Here is an 8900-nt window from a genome sequence, read left to right as displayed (position 1 = left end):
CGCGCGCCAATGGCCGCACCGGCGCTACCCCTCGCCTCCGCCCGCCGTGTCCCCGGCTGACCACGCCGGCGTGCCCCGCCGTCGGTGCCCTGGCGGCCTCGTCCCACCCTGCGGGCGAGTGCTCACTCCGGTGCGCCCGCACCCGCTGGGCCGAACCCGCATAGGCCTCTGGGCCACTGCCAAACGGGGCCCACTGCCCAGAACGTTTATATAAAAAAATAGAAAAATATAATAACAATAATAAAAATATTAATTAACTAATTAATTATTAATTAACTTAATTAATCATAATTAGAATAACCTAATCACTAGTTAACTTAATTAAACCCTGTTTAGCCTAATCTGTCAATGACACGGGGGCCCCACCCCCTGTTGACCAGTCAAACCTTGACTAGTCAACTGGGTCCCCCTGGCCCACATGTCAGCCCCTGTGTAAACTGCTGTGTACACAGGGCTGGGTACATTTAGCAATTTCTCTTTTATTTTTGAATTAAAATAAATCCTGGAAATTTAGAAAATCATTTAAACTTATAAAAATCATATAAAATAATCTGTAACTCGGATGAAAATACTTTGTACATGAAAGTTTCTCAGAACGTCGAGACGAATCCGAATACACATCCCGTTCGTCCCCCACACATCCCTAGCATAGCGAACCTGCAACATTTCACCTCCGGCTCATCTATCCGAAAACGTGAAACACGGGGATACTTTCCCAGATGTTTCCCCCTTTCGCCGGTATCGCCTACTACCACGTTAGGGCACACCTAACACCACTCATTGTCATGTCATGCATCGTCATGCTTATGTTTGCATTGCATTTACTGTTTCTTCCCCCCTTCTCTCCGGTAGACTACGAGACCGACGCTGCTGCTGCCCAGTTCGACTACGGAGTTGACGACCCCTCCTTCTTGCCAGAGCAACCAGGCAAGCCCCCCCCCCCTTGATCACCAGATATCGCCTATTCTTCTCTATACTGCTTGCATTAGAGTAGTGTAGCATGTTACTGATTTCGGTTAATCCTATTCTGTTGCATAGCCTGTCATTGTTGCTACAGTTGTTACCCTCACCTGTTATCCTACTGCTTAGTATAGGATGCTAGTGTTCCATCAGTGGCCCTACACTCTTGTCCGTCTGCCATGCTATATTACTGGGCCGTGATCACTTCGGGAGGTGATCACGGGTATATACTATATACTTTATATACATGACACATGTGGTGACTAAAGTCGGGTCGGCTCGTTGAGTACCCGCAAGTGATTCTGATGAGGGGGCTGAAAGGACAGGTGGCTCCATCCCGGTAGAGGTGGGCCTGGGTTCCTGACGGCCCCCGACTGTTACTTTGTGGCGGAGCGACAGGGCAGGTTGAGACCACCTAGGAGAGAGGTGGGCCTGGCCCTGGTCAGCGTTCGCGGATACTTAATAATAATACGCTTAACGAGTTCTTGGTATTTGATCTGAGTCTGGCCATTTGGTCTATACGCACTAACCAACTAGGCGGGAACAGTTATGGGCACTCGACGTCATGGTATCAGCCGAAGCTCTTCTTGACGTCAGCGACGGAGCGGCGCACGCCGGATTGGACTGGAACGCCTGCTAGGCTAGGTCTGCTTCCGGCCGCGTACGCAACGTGCAGGTGTGCAATGGGCGATGGGCCCAGACCCCTGCGCGCATAGGATTTAGACCGGCATGCCGACCTCTCTGTTGAGCCTAGGTGGGGCTGCGACGTGTTGATCTTCCGCGGCCGGGCATGACCCAGAAAAGTGTGTCCGGCCAAATGGGATCGAGCGTGTTGGGTTATGTGGTGCACCCCTGCAGGGAAGTTTATCTATTCGAATAGCCGTGTCCCTCGATAAAAGGACGACCCGGAGTTGTACCTTGACCTTATGACAACTAGAACTGGATACTTAATAAAACACACCCTTCCAAGTGCCAGATACAACCCGGTGGTCGCTCTCTAACAGGGCGACGAGGAGGGGATCGCCGGGTAGGATTATGCTATGCGATGCTACTTGGTGAACTTACCATCTACTCTCTTCTACATGCTGCAAGATGGAGGTGGCCAGAAGCGTAGTCTTCGACAGGATTAGCTATCCCCCCCTTATTCTGGCATTCTGCAGTTCAGTCCACTGATATGGCCCTTTACACATATACCCATGCATATGTAGTGTAGATCCTTGCTTGCGAGTACTTTGGATGAGTACTCATGGTTGCTTTTCTCCCTCTTTTCCCCCTTTCCCTTCTACCTGGTTGTCGCAACCAGATGCTGGAGCCCAGGAGCCAGACGCCACCGTCGACGACGACTCTTACTACACCGGAGGTGCCTACTACTACGTGCAGGCCGCTGACGACGACCAGGGGTAGTTTAGGAGGATCCCAGGCAGGAGGCCTGCGCCTCTTTCGATCTGTATCCCAGTTTGTGCTAGCCTTCTTAAGGCAAACTTGTTTAACTTATGTCTGTACTCAGATATTGTTGCTTCCGCTGACTCGTCTATGATCGAGCAATTGTATTCGAGCCCTCGAGGCCCCTGGCTTGTATTGTGATGCTTGTATGACTAATTTATGTTTTAGAGTTGTGTTGTGATATCTTCCCGTGAGTCTCTGATCTTGATCGTACATGTTTGCGTGCATGATTAGTGTACGATTGAATCGGGGGCGTCACAGGCGGCTACTGTTGAGTTCGTCTCGACCGTGCGATGGCAAGTACAGAATGGACCTCCATGTTCCCCCATGCATTATTGATTCACGAAACAAGTGCGACATCTGACCATTGCCCAATCAGACTACAACTAGAACTAGAAACCCCGACGCAAACAAGACAAAAACTCTTTCGGTACGAGCTATACTGGGAAAAGCATGTTGACTTCGGCTCATCTTTGGAGGGGATGTGGACCAATGCTCATGCGGGCCAATCTGTGTCACAAATGAGTAAAAAACTAGGCGACCTTTCAGCATCCTTGCTGCAGTGGACTGGAGATAACATCGGCAACGTAGGAAGGGAGATTAAAAAAACTCAAAAGAGAGCTGGCCACTTTGCAGAACGACCCCCGCAGGTTGTCACCATCACATGCAGAGGTTAAGATCTCAGATCGCCTAGTTGAGTTATACCATATGGAGGAAATTAAGCAGCGTCAGCACTCCCGAGAGGATTGGTTAACAGATGGAGATCGCAACACCAAATTCTTCCAGAGGAGAGCAAGCATGCGCAGGCACAAGAACCTGATCAGAAGTCTTGAACGACCGGATGGTTCTATAACCCATGACCCGGGGGAGATGGCAGGTTTAACAAACAGTTTCTATCAACAGTTGTTTACTTCAGAGGGAACTTCTGGGATGGAAACGGTGCTTAATGCGGTCCCGGCCAAGGTTACGGCGGAGATGAATAACAAGCTTACATCACCTTATACACCTGACGAGGTCAAGGTAGCTCTATTTCAAATGTATCCCACAAAGGCCCCAGGTCTAGATGGATATCCGACACATTTCTTCCAGAGGCATTGGGATCTATGCGGCTCTGAGGTGACAAATGTGGTCCTGCGCATTCTTCGTGGCGAGGAGAGCCCCGAGGTAATAAATGAAACGATTCTTGTCTTAATACCGAAGTTCAAAGATCCAACAAACTTAACCCAGTTTCGTCCAATAAGCTTGTGTAATGTGCTTTATAAGATTGCGTCAAAAGTATTGTCAAATAGATTGAAGCAGATCCTGCCTGAAATAATATCAAAAGCGCAATCAGCTTTCGTCCCAGGGCGCCTAATCACGGATAATATTATCACGGCCTATGAGTGCCTACATTTTATGAAGAGGGCAAAGCACAGAGGAATAGATTCTGTGCAGTAAAGGTGGACATGATGAAAGCATATGATCGTGTGGAGTGGGAGTATCTCAGAGCTATTATGACCAAGATGGGGTTTGCTCCGTCTTGGGTTGACATAGTTATGAGAATGGTTTCTTCAGTAAAGTTCTCGGTTCTGTTTAGTGGTTCAAAGCTTGATGAATTTGCTCCTTCAAGGGGTATCCGTCAAGGGGACACGATTTCTCCTTACCTGTTTTTACTTGCAGCGGAGGGCCTTTCGTGCCTCTTAAAAACCCAAGATGAATCATCCCAGCTCAATGGAATTTGGGTGGCTCCTCCCGGTAAGCCACCTGCTCTTCGCGGATGATAGCCTGCTGTTTGTTAAAGCCAGTGTTTCTGGAGCAAACGAGTTGTCCTCATTGATGGAAAGTTATTGCCTTGCATCTGGTCAGAGAATCAATCTTGCAAAGTCCTCGGTATTTTTTAGCAAGGGGTGTCCCAACTCTGTGAGAGCTGAGGTAAAGGCAGCCCTAAACATAGCAAATGATTCTCTGACATACATGTATTTGGGAATGCCTACGGATGTTGGCACAAGCAAGAATGGAGCCTTCAAATTTTTAAAGGACAGAGTATGGAGCAAAATCAAGGGTTGGTTGGAAAAGCTTCTCTCAGCTGGGGGGAAAGAGGTATTGATCAAATCAGTAGCTCAAGTTGTCCCAGTTTATTCAGTGTCTTGTTTTAAACTTCCCCGAGGTCTAAGCGAACACTTAAATTCATTGATAAGGAAGTTTTGGTGGGGAAGTAAAGAAGGCAAAAGGAAACCAAGTTGGGTATCGTGGAGTACGATGACAAGACCAAAGAATTGCAGAGGGCTAGGTTTTCGGGATGTTAAAAAATTTAACTTAGCCTTGTTAGCTAGACAGGCCTACCGGATTTTGATAGACTGCACAGGTCTTGAAAGCCAAATACCACCAAAATTCTGATTTTCTGGAGGCTGAACTGGGAGCAGCGCCATCCCAAATATGGAGGGCGATCTTAGAAGGCCGTGATGTTATGAAACAAGGGATGATTCACCGCATTGGGGATGGGCAGTCAACAAATATTTGGGCTCACAATTGGGTCCCGAGGCCTTCGAATATAAGACCGATCATGTGCAGAATCGCGAACCCACCCCAGCTTGTTAGCGAATTAATTTTGCCGGGTGTAGAGTGGGATAGACAAACAATTGATCAAGTTTTTATTCCCACCGACGCCGAGGCCATAATGTCTATACCTCTTTGTACAAGACAATTGGACGATTTCTGGTCATGGGTGCACGAAAAGAACGGGGTCTTCTCGGTTCGCTCTGCCTACCGTATGCTGGTTGAAACTAAGATGAGTAGGGAAGCTTGTCTTGAAGGCCGGTCTGCCAATTCAAATAGTGACAGAGAGTGCAAATCCTGGGAGAAGCTTTGGAAGGTAGATGTGCCATCAAAAGTAAAGATCTTCTTATGGAGACTTGCTCAGCATTCAATCCCTACAGCGGATCTTCTTCACCATCGCAATATGTCCACGAGCACCAGATGTGGACTATGTAGTTCTGAGGATTCATGGCAGCACTCAATGCTACATTGCATCGTCGCCAGATGTGTTTGGGCGCTAGAGGAAGCTGATCTTGTTGAAGCTTTGAACAGCACAAGGGTGCCTGATGCGAAGAGGTGGTTATTTATACTAATTGACATGTTATCTCCAAAAGAATTCGTCCAGGTGGCTGTTACTTTGTGGGCGCTTTGGCATTCCAGGAGACAAGCACTGCATTAAAATATCTTCCAAAGCCCACTTTTGACTCACAACTTCATCTTCAGATATATCCGGGACTTGGAAGAATGCAAGCCAAAGAATACATAGCAGCTGCAGCGGCAAACCAGCAGGGAGTGGCTCCCAAATGGATTCCCCCTCCTCCTGGACATGTAAAGATCAAAGTGGATGGCGCAGTTGCTAGGAACCAGAAGGAAGGCTCTTTCAGTGCGGTCTGCCGTGACACTTCGGGAACATATCTGGGGTCTTCATGCATCAGAGTAGCAGGTATAACAGATCCTGCTACGTTGGAAGCTCTTGCTTGCCGAGAAGCACTTGCTTTAGCAACGGACCTAGAATTGTCACATGTTATCGTTGCCTCCGATTGCAAGGGGGTGGTTAATGATATTCAAAAGCAAACTGGTGGCCTGTATGCAAGCACTGTTAAAGAGATTGTGGAGACAGCAAGAACAATCAACAACTGCTCCTTCATCTTCGAGGGAAGAGCTACAAATCATGAGGCGCATAGCCTTGCTAAGCACGCTTTCGGTCTGGGTTTTGGGCGCCATGTGTGGCTGTTAAACCCACCAGATCTTAGTTGTATGCCTATGAACATTATTGATTAATGAAAAGTGTGTTTAGATTCAAAAAATACCCTGTACATTGCCTTCTTCTAAAAAAACGTTGTACATTTTTTTTGCGGAAAAAAACGTTGTACATTGCCTAAAAAACTCCAAATTACTACTCCCTCCGTCCGAAAAAGTTTGTCCCTCAAATGGATATATCTAGCACAAACTTGGTGATAAGTGGTGACTGCATATGCATCACTTGTCACAACCTGCGATTTTTTCTTTTTTTCGTATGTCCGTTTATTCAAAATATTTTACCTTTAAACCGTGCGTCCAAATCTTGAGTCGGTTTCACCATTGGATTCTTTTCACTGTGCCTCTCGCAGAAGCAAATCCGTGCCTTCACGAGAATTAAATGTGTACCTCTCGTGGAAGGAAAAAAAGTCATTTTTTCATTTACGAGAGGCACGACTATGCCTCTCACAGAAGCAAATCTGTAAGCTAATCTGTGCCTCTTGCAAAAAAAAGAAAACACATATTTTTTTGTTTCCAAGAGACATGACTGTGCATCTCGCGGAAGTAAATCCGTGCCTCTTGCAGAAGGAAACAAAAGAAAACATGTTTTTTTCGGTTTCCGAGAGGCACGATTGTACCTCTAATGGAAGGAAAAAAATGCGTTTTTTTCGTTTCCAAGAGGCACGATTATGCCTCTCGCGGAAGCAAATCCATGCCTCTCTTGGAAAAAAATAGAAAACGTGTTTTTCGCGCAAAAACAAGAACAGGGAGAAGCCGAAAATACCAGGAAAAGAAACCATCTAAAAAGCAAAAAACGCGTGCAGAAAAATAAAAAAATAAAAATCAAAGAGAAGGCCCAAAGCGCGAACGTGGCGGCGGCACGTGGCGTGCTCTCATCCCACCCCAAGTGACCCTTACGGGGCTCCCGAAGGAGTACTCCATTGTTAGTTGCTCCTAAAAAATAGCTACTTATACAAAACGGCCGCCCCTATGGCGTTCATGCGTGCATTTTGCAAACAGGCGCCTAAAGCCGTCCAAGCTGGTCCGGCCCATATACTTTTCTTCTTCTTTTGTTTAAACCACTCCAAAAAATATGCGGGCGATAGAATCCAAACCCGAATGTTCCAAGACAACAACACTAAATACTAGGCTAGACCGACGACTTCATGCATTCTTGCTTTTCTACCATTTAGGACACGTACGAAGATAATACCTTAGGAGTGTCACATAGATAAATGTTGAGGTAGACGACAGAGAATTCGTAAAAAGAGAGGCTTGTCTTCTTTTATTTAAGAGATGATCTTTTAATGCAATATGTCTGACTATGTTTTTAGGAATAACTAGTTATTGTAGATAAGGCTAAGAGATAATTCATTGTAGACATATATTTATTGTCATCTCTAAATTGCATGTAAAGTTTAAGATAATAGTCTTATCAACCACTGTACATGCCCTTATTACCTTCCTCGATTTTTCCCAGTCCACTGTTCAGTTTCCGAACATTTTTATTCCACTATTCAGTTTCCAGACATTTTTATTATTTCTTTCTTTCTTTCTTTCTTTTTTTGTTAAATGCACTGAAATTTTTTCTGAAAATTCATGATTTGTTTTCAAATTTGATGATTTTTTAAATATGATGAACTTTCTTTTCAAATTGGATGAATATTTTTTCAAAATTTTTGAACTTTTTCAAATTTGATGAACCTTATTCAAATTCGGTGAACTTTTTTTTCAAATTCCATGAACTTTTTTCAAATTCGATGAACTTTTTTCAATTTCGACAAACTTTTTTTCCAAATTCGATGAACTTTTTTTTCAAATTCGTGAAATTTTTGAAAATTTGTGAACATTTTAAAAAAAATTGATGAACTTTTTTTCATAAAAAATCAACTTTACAATTTTAAAAAATCTATGCTACTGTGTAATAATTAATAAATAGCATGGCTACGATGGTTCTTAAATAGTTTGCATTGTTGTCAATCACTCGCGTAGTGGTTCGCTAACCAATTCCTGCATTATTGCGGCGCGAGTTCGAGTCCTCTTACGCGCACTTTTTTGCTGTGTTTTTTTGCGAGAAGAAGCGGAAGAAAACTGGTGAAAACAAAGAAAAGAAAAAAACGAGAAGAAATGAAGAGAAAATGTTAAAAAAAATAAAAACCGGAGAACTAATGAGAAAACAAGAAAAAAATTGAAAAAAAACTAGCAAAACCAACAAAGGAAGTTCAGCTAGCGAAGGAACTCGATCGAAAACCAGTCTATCGAACGAGTGAACGAAGCGCAGCAAGCGATCGCGAACGGAAAAAAGGAAAATTGGGCTGGCCCGATAACTTCGTCGTAATGGAAAGATCTTCAGCGAGTCAGAAGGGACTCTCGCATAAAGCGAGAAATAGTCACCGCGGTACAAAACATGGCCTCGTTCAGCCGTGAGAAGAGAGGATTGCCAAAAAGAAGCTCAACTATGTTTTTTCTTTTTGAATGAAGCCCAGCTAGTTCTTAGTTCTGTTCGCGATGATATAGGTTGCCAGGACAACTACATTTTTCTCAATAATCTATTACCTACTAATAAAGGAAATAGGTATTGTTGGTCCATCACGCTATTTTGCATAAAACTCCCTCATGTTTCTGGTAGCCAACCACTTTGAAGTCTGATTTTTGCTTTTTCAGAAAATTCCATGGTATTTCCGTTAATCAACCCCACGCAACTTTTAAGTCAGATTTTTGCGTTTGCAGAAATCCCCTTGATA

This window comes from Aegilops tauschii, chromosome 3 (genome assembly GCF_002575655.3).
Source record: "Aegilops tauschii subsp. strangulata cultivar AL8/78 chromosome 3, Aet v6.0, whole genome shotgun sequence".
In the NCBI taxonomy this organism is placed as follows: Eukaryota; Viridiplantae; Streptophyta; class Magnoliopsida; order Poales; family Poaceae; genus Aegilops; species Aegilops tauschii.
This window is presented reverse-complemented; position numbering follows the sequence as displayed.